At 38.9% G+C, this 16,963-nt stretch overlaps 1 long non-coding RNA gene and 1 pseudogene across 1 annotated transcript; one reads left to right on the plus strand and one right to left on the minus strand.

Annotated features, from left to right (window-relative positions):
* Positions 1 to 761: 761 nt before the first annotated feature.
* Positions 762 to 7,718, minus strand: LOC108887638 (uncharacterized). The gene is made up of 5 exons (XR_001961666.2): positions 7,577 to 7,718; positions 4,473 to 4,536; positions 3,935 to 4,013; positions 2,522 to 2,578; positions 762 to 1,464 (listed from the first exon to the last, which is right to left on the minus strand). It is a non-coding gene; the product is annotated as an uncharacterized LOC108887638 (long non-coding RNA).
* A 2,813-nt stretch (positions 7,719 to 10,531) lies between these two features.
* LOC108887636 (kelch-like protein 4) lies at positions 10,532 to 15,923 on the plus strand (annotated as a pseudogene).
* The last annotated feature ends 1,040 nt before the right edge of the window (positions 15,924 to 16,963 follow it).

Raw genomic sequence — 16,963 nt, forward strand, 5'->3', positions numbered from 1 at the left:
TGAAAATGGTCAAAAAATGTCATAGTATAGTAAAGCGTGAGAAATGGTTAAAAAAAATTGTCATAATATATAGTAAGACATGAAAAATGGGCTGAAAAATGTCATGAGTAAGGCGTTAAAAAACCATGAAACAATGTCATAGTGTAGTAAGGTGTGGAAAAAATGTAAAAAAAATGTCATAGCATAGTAAGGGGTCAAAAACCACCAATGTATTTTTTCTAGTTACTATCACAAAAGTCATTTTATAATGCAGAAATACCAAATATTCTCTACTTGCAGCTTGCAGTTAAAATGTATAATTGGGGTTAAAACGTCTAATCTCTGGCTAAAAACCTAAACCTTAAAAATGGCTGAGAGCTGTAATCTTCACCTCGGTCTACAAGTGGCTAAAAGCCGTAACCTTAACCCTGACCTCTGGCTAACAATATTCACTTTCATACAATATTAAACAGACCGGCAAAAATATTCAGTGTTCAGAAGAATTTATTGCATAAGATAATCCTTTATCAGTCCCACAATGGGGGAAATTCAGTGGTGGCAACAGCAAAAATAGGAAGAAGGCATTATATATACAAGACAAGGTATAACATGACAGATATGACAGATATTGCAATTGTGATTTTATTTGCAATATTATTTTGAAGTCAAGCTTCAGTCCAGGATTCACTATATACATGTAAAACGTGATGGAGCATTACCTTTTAAGATATGAACCAAATATTAACTTCTCTGTGTACTAATCCAAGGGATGACAATGAAAATATACAAATCCAAAATGTATTTATTCCAATTATCTATGTATCAATATATTTATGCCTGTTGACACTGTCAGCTGCTTTGTAACTCGTCATATCACCGGTAGTTTCAGCTTTAGTTGTGTCCGTCCTCAGGATGGGCATGCAGGTAGAACGTGACACCAGAGCAGAGAGAATTGGAGCGACTCACACTGCCTGCGTCACGTTATCACTCTGTTGCTCTGCCCTCTGTTTTCATCACGTATCTAACTCCACAGTTCGTTACAGTTAGAGTTACAGTTGCTCCTGCAGTCCTCTGTGTGTTGAATTGTGAGGCAGCTAAAAAAAGTGTACCGACATGTCCACTGACTCTGTTGTAAAAATAATTGAAATTGTGATTTGAACTAACTTGCAAGTCACAATTGCGGTTCGATTTCGATTGCCCTAGTGTTGAGGTGTGAATGTGTGTGTCTGTGGAAAACAAAGGTAAGATGGCTACTTTAAGAGAGTTCCTTTGTCTAAGCCTCTTAAGTCTTATAGTATAGTAAGGTGTCAGATCAGTCAAAAAATGAGATGTCAAAAACTGACAAAAATGGCAAAAAGGCATAAAAAACATCAAAAAATGTCAGAGAATAGTATGTCGTTAAAATATTACCATTTACTGATCAGTTTCTGTGATTAATACATGTTATTGTCTCTGCAGAAGGAGATGACAACAGCAGCTGAAGACCTGAAATGGATGACAGAAAAGAAGTGTTACGATAAAAGACCTCCACCATCTAACTGCTGTAAACAGTGTTGGTTCCCTGTTCAAGTGGAAACACTGTTTTTCTATACCTTCTAATGATGTAGTCAAGGGCACATTTTCCACAGACAAATATGTCTATTAAACACCTGAGAACATTAAACTGCTTATGATACAACTATTTAATTAATAACTGTATCACAAGCAGTTACGTGATCACAAATATGCTTAGTAGACATGTTTTATCTTTGGAAAATGTGCTCATAACTATATAAACGCTTAACAGTTCTATCAAGTGTTTCCTTGTGGTCAAATGTCTGTCATTATCTTTGCTGTGATTTGTTGAATGTTGTCTGGAATAAAATCATTTAGTGTCTTTCTGCACTTTTGAATTGCATTTCTCTATTTTGTAACCGATGTTATTAAAACATTTTATTGCATTTTGTTTTAAGAAAAAATATAATGATTCTCATGTTTAATTTTTACACCTGTTTTTAACATTTTCAAAATATATATTTTACAAGGTTTTTTTATGGTTTTATACTTAAAAGAGTTTACACGCATTGTTCAGACATATAGTTTTTAGGGTTTCATACTAACATTTTACTTTTAAATCTATTTTTTAAAGTTTTATACTTGTTTTTTTGACTTTTTATGTTTGATACTTATTTAGACATTTTTTTAAGGTTCTAAATTTATTTTGTACAGCTTTCATGCTTAATTTTTAGACATATTTTTAAAGGTTTCACATTTAATTTTTATGTTTTATACTTAGTTTTTAGACATTTTTTGAAGGTTTTATACTTAATATTTATTTATAAAGTTTTCTTTATAACATGTTTTGTTATAAACATTTTTTTTTGACTTATTCTTTGCAGCTACATTGTTGAAATAGTTGAATACAAATTAATAATAATTACAACTGATAAGTTGTTGGCAGCTTTAATTTGTTGCTATTTGTTCCAGACAAGAGATTTTAAAGTGTCAAACTGCAGCTGAGATAGTGACAGAGTCACACTGAAAAAGATAAGCTAACACTGACCTTCTGGAAATGTCTTCACGTCTCCCTCTCTCTGATTTAATGGTTTAAGTTTGAATCCTACAGAAAAAAACAGAACAAACATTAATATAACGATGTGACTTTTAATGCATCAAAAGAAAAGCAGAGAGTTTCTGGGTTTTGGACTTTAAACTGTCAAAAGATAGACAAAAGACACTAAATCTACAAAGAAACCAGAGTGTGGACTAACTGTTTCTGAAGTAATCAGAACTAGTCCAAGAGTCAAATTTGCTTTATACACAAACACAGAAGAGGCTGCTCTGACTGGAGAATTGACTCCACCAGCTCCTGATATTCACCCAACAGCAGTGGATGGAAATGTTTTTTTCTCCAAAGTCAGTCAAATTTTTAACTAAATTTGGTTGATAGAAGCCAAAATAAAGCAGAATGACAGCGTCTCTAGTGGGAAACTGAACTGAATAAGTTATTCACATTTTTATGATGGGGGTGGGGGGCAGCAACAGAGAGAGGGGGAGACAGAGATAGAGACAAAGCATGAGAGGGAGTGAGAGAGCAAGGAAGAGAGAAAGACAGAGAGAGGGAGGCAGAAAGAATAAAGTGGGGTACACACCAAAAGATTATCAGGCTGATTATTGGCCCAAATCCCCCCTCCGGATTTAAGTTCGCAAAGGTCTGATTATCGGTTGGTTCTGAAGATGATCTTGTCAGATTGTCCTGTGGTGTGAGGTTTGTTCAGAGTGATTTTACCCTCACTGATCTACTCTAAAGACTATCGGAGCGACCCTAGTAAATATTAAACATGTTCAATATTTCTGATCAGAAATCCTGTTGTGTGGGGGGAACACTGAAGAAAGCCAAACACACACTCTTAGGATTGTCACGTGGAACAGAACGATAGCCAATCAGGAAGCAAGCTGACTGAAGATGGAAGCACATCAAAAAAAGAGGCATTTGAGATTTGGATTTCTGAGAGTCCAGGCTCTGGTTGGTGGTGTTGAATCTGTTAGTGTGTGGTGTGCTGTGTTGGTCTTCTCTCTGCACATCACACACTGTAAGAACAAAACTCTGAAATCTGACATTATTTGTCATTGTGTGTGGTTTCTCACATTTCCTACATCTGGTAAGATTTTAATAATCTGTTGAGTGTGAGCCAGGCTTAAGAGAGCAAGGGAGAGAGATATGGGGGGGGGGGGGTGGGTGAGGAGCAAGAGCATAGGAAAGGGAGACACAGAGATGGAGAGAGAGAGATGATGTTTAAATTCTTTTTTTTCTTTGAACTGTACATTCATGAACTATGTAAATAAACTTTAATAATGAGTGAGGTCCTTTTGTGACAAAGCAAACTATTCAGACTCCAGATCAATGACTGAACATTAAGAGTTTAATGTCAGAGCTCTGTGTTGGACAGTTGATGCAAAGCTCGTTGTGAATTACCTGGAGGCCTCAGTCCTGGTCTCAAAGAACTTCCTCACTGTACGAAGACTCTCTGTGATTGTGGATGAAGTGGTGACACCTGGAGGAAATAAAAAGAGAAACATACAAAGGAAAAAGCTCATTACACTATTACCAATTCCTTATCAACAGTTTAACCATGAAAACGCACATAAATATTCAACATTACAGCTGAACCAGAACATTTTCCAAACATTTGGAAAGGTTTCCAGACATTGAGGAGTGTCTCAGAAAATAGGCTGTTTACTGTCACATATGACAAGAAAAAGCATCACATCTTTAAGAATCAATAACAATAAATATTTGGGAAAAATTAACTAAAATGATTATCTTAAATCTTTAATTTTTATATCTAGTGGTATTTTCTGACAATTTATTGACAAGATTAATCAGCTATTATTATATTCACTACTAAACTCATTAAATACCAATGATTTAAATATTAACACTGTTACTAACATTAATCATTCAGCTTACCAGCACATTTTTTTCAGACTGGGTAAGTCTTTAGGACACATACCTGTTTGGTTTGTAAGGTGAGAGGTGGTGTTTCTGTCCAGGCTGCAGCAGCTGAACCAGTAAACCTGGAAAACACAAGTACAACATTTGAAAAACAAGTAACCTCATTAATAAAGAATAGTTCACCTCCAAAGCCAAAGTGTAGAAGAATACAACACTGAAAACTAGGGATGTGCACGAATAATCAATCAGTCAAATTGGTAAGCCTAGTCAGCACCTTTTTTTAAGAACTGACACATTTTTATTTGACTTTTATTTGGTTAGGGGTGGGAAGATATTTATGTTTTACTTCATAGAGACACGGAACTAATGTTTATGGTTCTGTTTCTGCCTGAGTGTGCATCTTCTCTGCGTGTGTGGCAAGCAAAACACTGGAACAGACGTCTACAATAAGAAGCGAAGTGGGCTGTTAAACAAGCTGCTGCTAACGTTAACTCAGGTTGTTGCCAGATGCTTAACTTGTTTTTAGGTTAGGATTTCTTCTGTGGTTCAGGTGGTTTTTACTGGGAGCCGAATTACCTACAGAGGTCTCATTAACTCCAAAACAAGCGGACCAAGTAATTAAAATCGGAAGAAACACTGAATAGAGCAGTTTCATATTAAAAAAATCAATGTTTCTCCACGACACGGACACAGGACATTGAAAGGGGCTGTTTGCTCAGCTTGCTTCTCTGTTGACTTAAAATCCAGGCATCTGATGACAAAAATCCTTCATCTGGTTTAAGATTATAGGTATAACATTATAAAAAGTGACGGTAATGGGACTTGAAACATTAAGAAAGTAGTCGAGTGAAAATGTTTTATGTCACTGTCACCTGCCGTTACATGGACGGTGACTAGACTCGCAGCACAGATGAGACACACTGCTGAGATCATCGCCCCTAGTCTGAGGTAAGTTGTTGAGTGGGGCTTGGGAGGTAAAGTTAGTGCACCTGTACACTACGCTGCAAAAACACGACATGACAACATATTAATATTTTGGTTTGGGTGGAGGGCATATCTTAACAATGATGTCATATCTAATTGACCAATTGACTTAAATTGACTTGATTAATCAACTTCAAAAAGCATTCAAAATGCCCATCCCCACTGAAAACTAAACACTAGAACCTTGACAATCACACTTTGAGTTTTGAGGGGAGAAAATTAGAGCTGAAACTATTAGTTTACATAATTGACAACATCTCTCATGCGTCTGTGTGTGTGTCTGCACAGAGGGGCAGAAGAGCTGCAGAGGAGACAGGTAGACAACTCGACACGTTAACCTGGTGTTGTAGGTCTCTGCAAAATCATAGATGGACAAATGCTGACCCCAGACGAAACGTCAAATCAAAATATCAGCGTTTTTCTTTCTTCTTCTCTTCTTTTTTATCTGCTCACAGTTGCTGTGCTGACATCTATATCTAGCAGTATAGATATCTAACACCCCCCACCCCCCAAGCTCAAGCGTGCAGACTTGAGCAGATGAGGTAAAACATGCACTGGAGCCCAGAGCAGGAGCTGTGCACACAGGAAGCAGAGATGGAGGTTGTGACAGAAATCGTTGACTAAAAGGCTAATCGAATGAATAATTGACAGATTAGACGACTACCAAAATATTCTTTAGCTGCAGCCCTAGGATAAACGAATTATATTACTGGAATATGACTTAATTGATCTCAGAGTGAAGAGCAATTTTTAAAATAGTTTTTAAAATAATTTCTAACTGCACTCTCAGCACATACATTGTGACCTACTCTTGAGGCTTAAAACTTGTGGAGGAGTACAGAGTTAAAATCTAGTTTTCAAGTTTGTATTTAAAACAAAACTGAGCTCAATAAAGTCTCAAGTCGCTACAACCACATTTCTAATCAATAAAATACACAACAGGGGACCAATGGATGGCTATGGACAGATTACTACCACAAATCTACAAAGACACACAAAACAGCAAAGAGGCAAAAAAAAACTGAGTCGCAAAATGATCACAATGAGTTGCGTAACTGCCACACTGAAACGCAAAATGACAAAGAAATGTTAAATGACCTGGAAAAGGCACAAAACTACAAGGACACAAAGGATGCAAAACAACCACAAAGAAGCTGACCAGAGGCCTGTACTACGAAGTTAAACCTACTCTCATTTAACTCGGGGTTATCAAGGAATGGCTAAGTGTTCACACTATGTAGTTGACATGCCAGTCTCATGAACAGCCACCAGCTCGCCCCCCCTCTGACTGTCAGGCTAGTGAGGAAATAACTGAGGGTTTCTGTGGAGATGCATCCCAGTCGACTCCAACCATCATTTGTAATTTAATGTGTATTTAATGGTGACTGACACAGGCTAGGCAAAGCTGTGAGCTTATACTTCCACTTACACATCTATTAACAATAAGATAACACAGCTTTGTTCATTTGGCAGTGGTATTATTGTGTTACAGGAGGAGCAAGCCACCCCAAAAGGATTATTCATACTGATCATGTGTAAGGAAGAAAAAATACAAATTAAAATAACGTTAATTGTAAATTGAAAAACTGGAGCATAAAAACCACCATCCACTACCTAGCAGATTTTGATTATTGAATTAATTATAAATTAATTAATTAATCTTTATTAAATTTGAGACTGACGATCTCTGTACAGCGTCGCTCAGCTTCTCTCAGTCATTATGCCAATATCGAGTCGGTGTTCCACCTACGGGCGATACTTATACAGGATAACACAGAGTTAACCGCCAACATAACCTGCATGGAACAGTTTAGAGACTCAGGGTAAATTACCATGGCAGCAAATCCCGGTTAAAACCTATCCACCTTCCGTAGTACAGGTTAATCGGGAAGTTACACCCTACGTCACTAAGTTACTCCTGAAGTTACTCTGATAAGCTAGTAACCTAGCTTCGTAGTACAGGCCTCAGATGTAAAACAGCCAGAATAAATGATCACATCGACATGATTATTCACCATAAACTGACTTAAAATGACCAAGCTGGAGCACAAAATTACAAAGCAGTTAAATGTCTGCAAAGTAATTATGCAAAAGGGGTGGTAAACACTACTAACAGTGTTATGCTAACGCTCTCTGAAAACGTTAATGCTAACGATAGCCACTAACTGTTTGCCTTACCTTCGCGCCGCTGGTGTGTTCAGCGTCCAGTCTCACCCAGAGTTTGTTTTAGCATCCATTCCTTCAACGTAACGACGTTGTCTCGCAGTACTAGCAAACAGAGGCACCGTTTCAAACTTGGTTTAAATCTGTTTTCTGACTTCCTTTCTCCGCCTCTCTGAGCTTACTCATGGCCAATGACGAGACACGTTCCGACCAATGACGACATACGTCAGCTAACATTTGCAGAAAAACGCTGATTGGCTGGCCCATTTTGGTCCGTCTAGCAACCGCCTCTGATTGGTCTTAAAATTCATCCACCGTAAAAACGGAGAGAAGCCTTAGATATATTATAAGATCTGGTGGACAGCCATGCGCTAGACGCCTCATCAGTGCACAAAGTCTCCCGTATTTGTGACTGTTTTCTGACAAATTGGACAAGAGCCACATGTTATTTGTAATAGCCAATCTAATAAGCATGCTTGTGTAACACGTATGTATACACAAGTAGTGTGTAGTTGGTTACAGCAGCTTTACTGCCCCTCATAGTGGGTTTAAGGGTGTCAAAAAAAAACAAACATAAATATATATATATATATATATATATATATATATATGTGTGTGTGTGTGTGTGTGTGTGTGTGTGTGTGTATGTGTATATATATATATATATATATATATATATATATATATATATATATATATATATATATATATATCAGTGACGTCACTCAGAGAAACATTTTCTGGGCTTTTGAGACGTTTTACCAAGATTAAAACTCCATTATAGCTGGAGGTCAACAATTTTACAGGTGTCTCTTTTACAATGGTGGCAGAGCCGTTTCTTATGCGGACTATGCAAATGCATAGGACCCCACAAGCCACTAGGGGGCCCCAAAGCTGAATGTTCAGCCTCATCTGAGGAGAATTAAAATTACCTATCTTTATCCCTCATATGCTTAAAAATAAAATAAGTGTTTTTGTGGCATAATTAAGTCAAAATCATTGGACTCCACTGTCACGCAGTGAGTGACGTCCACAGACAGGTACAATAGGAATGATTGACAGGTACCCTTCATACCCGTTAGTGAGGAAATGGATGGCAAACAGTGTTATGGCATCAAAAAGAAGTTATCCTAATGGGGCAGAGAAACGTAAGAAGAAGAAAACGGAGGAAGAAAGACAGTCAAAGGATAAAGATAAGGCATTTGTTTGTGATGTGGGGTGGATGTGGGGAGGTGTAATGCTGAGTTTTTAGCAAGTCCTGCTAGCTAGCTCAGCTAGTCTCAGATAAAATAGCTGGCTAGGATTTGTATGCTCATAAACCCAGTGTTTTGTTCATGAAAATTGTGTTGTTGTGCAGGCCTGTTGTTGATTACTTTGGACTATTGTGGCAGTGGATTATTGCTCTGAGTGGATTATTGCTAACTCAACTGAGTTAGTTGCAGTCTCCCTCTTTGCCTCTTTGTGCCACATGTGTTGCTGTGAAAACTTGAGTTGTGTTCTTGCTTTCAAAATTTCAAGTAAACATTTTTTTAAAAACACTCAATGAGTGTGCATGAGTTTGTCAGACTCATGTCCGCCTTATCCAACTGTAGACACAAGTAGATACACTTATTAATAGGATTCATTTACCTTGTTGATCATGTGACATCTCAATGATATGCTTTGGCTCTGGGTTCTCAGAGATCCAGCAAGGCCTCTGCGCCTGTGTGTCTTTGTTGATTGTCTCTGGACTTCATCCTCTCCTTCATCCGCAGCCTAAAGAGAACGACAAAACTGCAATTAAATGCTTGTAGCAATAAGGTTGTGTGGCACCCACAAATCACACAGGACTCAGGATGAACAGATTTTAAGAGAGAAAGGATGGCTTTAATCTGACAGAATAACAGAAAAAAATATTTGTTGGTCCTCAGTGGCATTACTGATACTGGGTGTAACTGCCAACTCATCTGGCTTATAACAAATAAGGTTATATAGTCTGTGTTTCCCCTAGGTTGAATGTTTTGGCGTGGTGGGTTGTCTGAAGGACTTGTTTGTAATCAACCTGTCTCCTCTGCACCTCTGCTTCGTGTTTGATATACTTGGTGAACAACTGGTAAAAGGCAAGTGTGACTGAGCCATTGTCATGAGCTCAGTCACACTATAGGAACTGCCTACAATGTGTTCAACTTGACTGCAGTCTTTTTATACTCCACCCCAACAGTCAGTGGCAGTTCACGTGGACCATCAGGTTAGGTAAAATCAATCTTGAACACACCTGTTGTGTTTTGTGAAATGTCGATGCATTTTGACCTTTGGGGCCACAATGACACATAATCTCCACCCTCTATGACTTGCAGAGGACAATCACTATTGCTACCATTGCAAGAGGTTGCTTGTTGGGAAACCATATATAATAGTCGTGTGATGTGATCAGACAGTTACAGTTTATTATATTATGATATTATGACCAGAAAAAAACTTTAATGACATTCTTGAAAGTGGATTCATCAATCTGTCTTTTGGGATTGTAGAGCGGGAATAGGATAATCCTGGCAAAATGAGGATATTTTATGGCCCCTTGAAATGCCTGTAACAATGATACAGTATATTGATGGACCTTCTTCAGAGGATTATACGCCACCTAGTGGTTGAATTATAACACACCACAACTGTTTGAATGATTATATATAAATATATGAAAACACTCCAAAAGACTTTTGGCTGACTTTTTGTGATTAATTAATTCTCAACTGTAATTTATCCAGCTCACAGATTAATACAAAGATGCATAATCCTATGCAGTTTTAAAACTTTTGATTATTGATTATTTATTTGACACTATGAATACTTAAACTGTATTTGCATTTCACAAACTCACACATTAAACACATTAAAATCCATTGAAGCAAGTGTTACTGAGACATAGTTGGAAGGGTAAGGCTTTGTGAAAGCAATGTTGTTCCTCAAACACAGGATGTGATCCCAGTGCTCCTGGCTGCATGAATGCAATTGTGCAATACAGAGGAAGGAACTTATCATGAGTTTCCTTTAAAAGAGGAAAGTGCCCCTTTCCTTTCTGGAGAGGCAAACATTTTTGGGCTGAAAGAGGGACACAAAGGAGAAGAAAAATTTGGAACAGTCTTGCACAGCTGTGATGTGCAAGTTATTGGATTACATGCAGATCTGCGATGTTGGCCATTCATTTGAGAAGATAACTCCATTTGAATGCTGAGGAGTAATTCTTAGAATCAGTTTCTCAGGTAAGAATAAGATTACTCAGTGTGCTGATGTACTTGTTACAAAGACGTTTGCTGTAAATTAACACATCATTTCCATACAGGAGGGTATTGCCAGGAAGAGATTTTAATTCGACCAGTAACATAAGTTTTTATTACACATCCTGGTTACTTGGTTATGTTCAGATGTGTACAAAATCGTTATGCTAGTGATTCAGGAGGTACGGTAACCTGGTCTGCCGGATCAGCCATAAATGGAACATTAAATGTCACTTTCTCATAAATTCTCATCTTGTCCCTCCCGACCTCGGTAGTGAGTGAAAGGCTCAAACTCGTTTCTTCACCCTGATCATGGACACGTAAGGTCAGGGATGTTTCAGCAAAGAATTAGACATTCTCAAGGCAGTTGAAGGCACTGTTTATTGCACCGAAATTTCAGATCACCTTTAATATGTGTACAGTATGGTTGAGTGTAGATCCTGTGTGAGTACTTACGAATGTGTGAACATGTGGTAGTGTGTGTCTGGTTGTGTATTTCATTACATTTTTTATTTCCTGAGCTACAGCCTCTAGTTCAATGAATGTGGACAATGGTAAGTTATATTTGAAATATCACTGCCTGACATAGCGTAGAACATTTGTGAGGCCTTGCTTTCATCTGTCCAGTAAGCAGTTAGTTGATATTCATGCTAGGATCTTGCAGTTGTAGCTGGGGGTGGAGGGGGTTCGCACACTTATCCAGGATACTCCACAGTACAACAGTGTGAGTGCAATGTAAAATAAATATATATAAATACTCTATATAAAATAGCAGATCACACAGCCAAATTTCTGACAACTATAGCAAGGCATGAATGTTGTAGTTACTCTGTTTTTCTTACATGTTACTTGGCTTTTTATTCACAATCCTTAATATATAGCACAGTTCCCCATCCAGTAATACATATAATTTATAAGAATGCAACTGACATTTAAGGCATTTAATGTTCCAGGTTAATTGCTAGTGCAAATGGAGCTCATCTACCCACCTTGGACTCTCAAAGAATAGCCATCTAGGCACGTAGGTACGTTCACTGGGGAAGCAGATGTTGGATGATAATGCGGTTTACCACACCAGTCTGACATCTGACATCTAATGTGTCATGCGGAGTGCAGCCAGATGGTGTCCTTGACTCCTGCAAGAATAAAAGAGGTTACCCAGTGTGATGTGTTACTATACATTAGATCATATCTCACTCTAATAGGCCTTTATTATTATGATACACGTAGACTTTCTAGACAAGTAGATAGTGTCCACAAAATACCCTATTTATTTTGTGTAACACTAATAGGAGCACTTTCATCAAGAATCCATTGTCACGTATTGGTAGATGATGCATTAAAGCTAATAAGGATTTTGAAAAATGGTAATATGTGATTTGAGGGGAATTATTCTCATATTTCTCCAGTGCATCTTTCACATTCAGTTTCTGAATGTGTTTTTGGTACGGTATAGCGCCTATACAGCTTTATTTTAAGATAATTCTGTAAAAGCTGCTTTTATAATGTGTTGGGTTTAAAACAATATGAAGTGCATAGGAGTATCAAGTGCCTCCTGGACTAGAATAAATACACGGGGGACTTGTGAGAAGAATTTCTGTCTGATAAGGAAAACAGAGGGAATATTGAAGTCTGACTGAGATCTGTTTTCACGAGTTTATGCGTATTAGCTGATGCTACCTGGAGTGATGATGACACTTAGTGATTAATGACTGTGGCAAGAAATCTGTCAGCAGGGAATAACAACAAAACCAAGAAACTACATAATTATATTGTTTAGTTACAAAATTAACCTCAGCATGGGCAATAATATAGGCAAGAATATTCCTTATTATCATTTTGTTCAGTTCAGTAAAATTATTATTTACATTTTTATGCCTGTAGTTAATAGTGTCCTATTCTGGTTATAGAACAGCAGAGTGAAGTTAGTAACACAATCATTTTATGTACAATTAAGCATAATGTATTGCATGTTATTATAGCACTTAATGAGAGTGGTTATAGCATTGCTCAGAACCATAAAAGATGTGTGCAACATACTCAAACTTATGATCAATAAAACCATGCCATCCAAAGGTCTTGCTGCGTTTAATTAATGGATGTCATTCATTCAGCTATTATATTATAGATGATCGCCATCTCTGTTGTGAAATGGTTAATGTCAAAAGGTGAAGGTCTAAGGCACAAGCAAACCAAGATAGCTTCTTTTACAGTCAAATGAAACCACAGAGCACACCACCTCAAAGCATGTGTATAAATCCATTCAATTATCAGAATACCCAGTAGGAACTAGTCGCTGTATGCTGGTCTTTTTGGGCTCCAAAATAACATAATACAATATAAAATATTTTTATATACTGAGAAAGCTCTTATTAATAATTCAGTGTTTTGCCTCTTGACTGTGAAAATAATGTTTGAAGCTCATCCATCCTTACTGTATCATTAGCATAAAAACTCGGCAATAAACAAAGGGTGATCCAAACACTTAATGCAGTCTTTCAACCCTTCTGCAGTTTCTACCATTGACTTGATTTGAATAATGCATTGACCTGAATGTTTTATAATTTTATAATTTCTTGATCTTACAGTAGTTGTGGGAAAAACACCATCCGTGTAGTAATCATAATCTTTGTTTCTACTGTGCTGCTGTTTGGCATGTGAAGAACACAAAGAGATATTCTCATCTAATGTTAGTAGGAAGGAGTAAAGAGCTGATGCTTCACTGAGCAAGGCACAAGAATTTGTGAGTGGCAAGGAAAAGTGCTTCTATTGTCCTTAGCTGTAAATATGTTATGGAAACATCTTTTATAGGTCATATCAATGACTGTATAACTATTCTGCTAAATAACACGGGCAGTTATCCTTTAGGTAGATAATAGTGGACACAGTAGTTGGTTGAATCTACTCCTCCAAACCTGCAGTGTGATTTGGTGGAGGCGGATGAGAGACTGTACAATATTGAAATCCAGCAGTTTGAGTGCAAGGTTCTCCTCTCACCCTTGTCGTGGAAGTGGAATGTTGGCATGAGTACAGAAAGACAATGCTGCGTTTTCATGAGTTTTGCAGGATTGTGAATGTCAGTGTGTAAGCTTGCAGTTATAAAAAGCTTGAAAACAAAGTGTTAATAAGGGAGCTCGGGAGCAGAACATTAACACACTGACTGAGTGATTCAATGGAAAAAAAAAATCCATAAATCCTGATGCTATGCAGTATCAGGCAGGTAGGATAAGGCTTGTTGTGTTTCACAATCTTTCATGGTTCACAATTCATTTCTAAATCCAATTACCACCTGCCCCGTGGGCATATGGAGTTTCCTTTGACAACTGGATTGTAATAAAGTACCTAAAACACCCAGCACCAAAACTGTTGACAAAATACCCTACAGCATACCTGTATGCCACTCTGAATGCTGTCAGCATTGATCAAATGTCCCCAAATTACCTTGTGTGTGGTTTCTCTGCCCCTGTGCCTTTGAAGTAGGAGTTTAGTTGTATTACCTACAATAGTGGAGTATTAAGCTTATGCAGCAGCAGGATCTATTTTTGAAATGTAAAAGACTGTTTTCTGAAGCCCTGACTGGGGGAGGAGGCAGCTTACTGACCTTGAAGGTTCATCAGTATGTAGTTTTTCACTTGTAATCGCAGGGGGCTTTCAAGACAGTGACTGAAGGAGAATATTTTTTCTGCATGGCTACCTACACTGAGACATTCCCCCATGGGATTCTGTTTGATGCAAACTGCACAGATGTGTGCTAGTATGAGATAAATTTCACTTGCCTTTAACAATGTGAGTTGATGTGTGTTGGTTATTTATGAGTTATTAATGCATGCCTACTTTTCTGCTCATGGATGAGCATGCATCTATACATTATGTATTATGTACATGTATGACAAGCTCCTACTAATAGTCCTGGTCATACAGTGTAGTTAGTAGTCTTCCTCACTCCCTCCTTCAGCAAGCAGTGATTTACTTTGTTAAGGTGTGACCTCATCATCCTGCCTCCATGATACCTCACCTCCCCCCTGCATGAGCAGGCAGCCCTGATATCACACAAACATACACATAGTCACACAGGGACACACAGAGCAGCGGCAGAGGGGACTGGGCAGGGCTTGGGAGATTTTCTCATTTTATTTTCAGGGTATATGTGTCTATCTCTCACTGTGTGTGTGTGTGTGTGTGTGTGTGTGTGCACAGGAGAGACAAGCAGAGAGGGAGAGAGAGAGAGAGAAAGCGAAACAGGGGGAGGGAGTGTGGATCATGCATGTGCATTAACTCAGCTCCAGCGGCGCAGCAGCAGCAGCAGCAGCAGCAAACAGAAACAGCAGCAGCACAGGAGGAAAGAGAGAGAGAAAGACAGAGAGGGAGAGTTGGAGGGAGGGTAGTATCAGGCACAAGAACAAAAGCTGCAGAGGACTGCTTTCCATCTCCACTAAAAGAACAACGGAGGAGTAATAGAAGGAGGAGGGGGTGGTCATGATAGTAGTGAGACAATAACGGAAGAGAAGAGGCACATTGGTAGTCAGTGAGGACTGAAACCAAGGCTCTTCTCTTCTCTGCTCTCCATGTTTTTGGGGACTCAACGTACCATTGCCTTCGTCTCCAAACCCAGAGGACGATGTCTGTGTCGGGGAAGAAGGAATTTGACGTGAAGCAGATCCTCAGGCTCCGCTGGCGCTGGTTCAGCCATTCATCCCAGGGTTCGGCTGGCGGCGGAGGTGGTGGCGTTGGCGGGGTGGGAGGCTACATCCAACAGGATGGCCTGGACCACAGGGGGACACCTGTCCAGGGTCGGCTGAAGAGTCACTCACGGGAGAGAGGTGTTGGAGGACTACGGAAGACTAACAGCCCCGTGCACAGCATCTTGGCACCGACACCAGGGCCCACACCTGTCTATGTCAGAGCCGGGGCATCAATCGTGGCACCATCAACAGAACACCATCCAGGGTCTCCAGGTCAATGAGGAGACCTCAAGAGCAGCTCGTCACCCAGTGCCACAAGGAAAGAGGATGCCAACACTGGTCAGGAAGATGTAAAGAGCAGCACAGAGGAAACTGCAGAGGTGGAGGCCAGAGAGAGGTATGACTGTTAGCTACTAGATACTAAGGAGACACAGACTGATTATGTGGCGCCACATCAGTCACTTTGGCATATCATCTGCTCAATTAGCAGAATGCTATTTTTGGAACACATGGTTCCATCACATTTCAAAGTGAAAGTATAGCTGCTAAATAAAATCTGCATCTAATGGAGGAAAGTCTGATGCCTGAGGCAAAATGCCAGGAATAAAAAGTAAGAATGATTTGTTGTGATCGGGAAAGATGAGCCTGCTTTAACAATAAATGTTGCTTACTTAGTCACACTCTGTTTTTCAACATTTCTTTCAAAATACATTGATGTCTGCAGCATTTTCACTTCAGTCAATATTTGCAGTGCCATGCTGCATGTAGATCCTTTAATTAAGATAAGATTAAATTATCTGCACAGCTATCATTTTCCAATTTACTCAGGCTAGGCAGCTGCCACCATGGCTCACCTGGGGACAGCTCACTCTCATTGTCCACAGCATGTTAGGCAGGATAAACCAATAAAGCATCCTTTTAATTATTCAGTGGACCGAAAGCCAAGGCTTTTTCTGCTCCCTCGTCTGTGTTGTGGTCCACATTACATGCACACTGTGCCCTTGGCCTGGTTCCTCAGAGTATTTAGTTTTTTTTTTTTACACAGCACACTAATGCATCCTTTCATAGAGTTAAAAGTGGGATGGCGGGAAAGAGCAATTACATCATGTACCGGACCTATAAAAAGAGGGTGTAGTGCAATCACATGAATTATCTAGACTGGCACTACAAACACTTTAAAAGTCAAAAGCTATCATACCTAGTGGGCAGCATGTTATTGAATGTATTTTCCACCGAAATCTTTTCACAAACCCTGACGTCAAACACATAGGTGTTTTTCTTTCAGCTATAAATCCCTCCCCCTGCCTTCTCAGGTTGTGTTTTTTCCCGCCCTGTCTTCCATGTGATCCTACATCTTCTTCCAGGAAGTAAACAGGTTAGAGATGTGTGTGTGTGTGTGTGTGTTGTCTGGCAGAACACTAAAAGCACCTCACATCAAGGATGAAAAGACCAACTCTCCTTTTATC

The sequence above is a fragment of the Lates calcarifer genome, unplaced genomic scaffold (genome assembly GCF_001640805.2).
Source record: "Lates calcarifer isolate ASB-BC8 unplaced genomic scaffold, TLL_Latcal_v3 _unitig_1256_quiver_2273, whole genome shotgun sequence".
NCBI lineage: Eukaryota > Metazoa > Chordata > Actinopteri > Centropomidae > Lates > Lates calcarifer.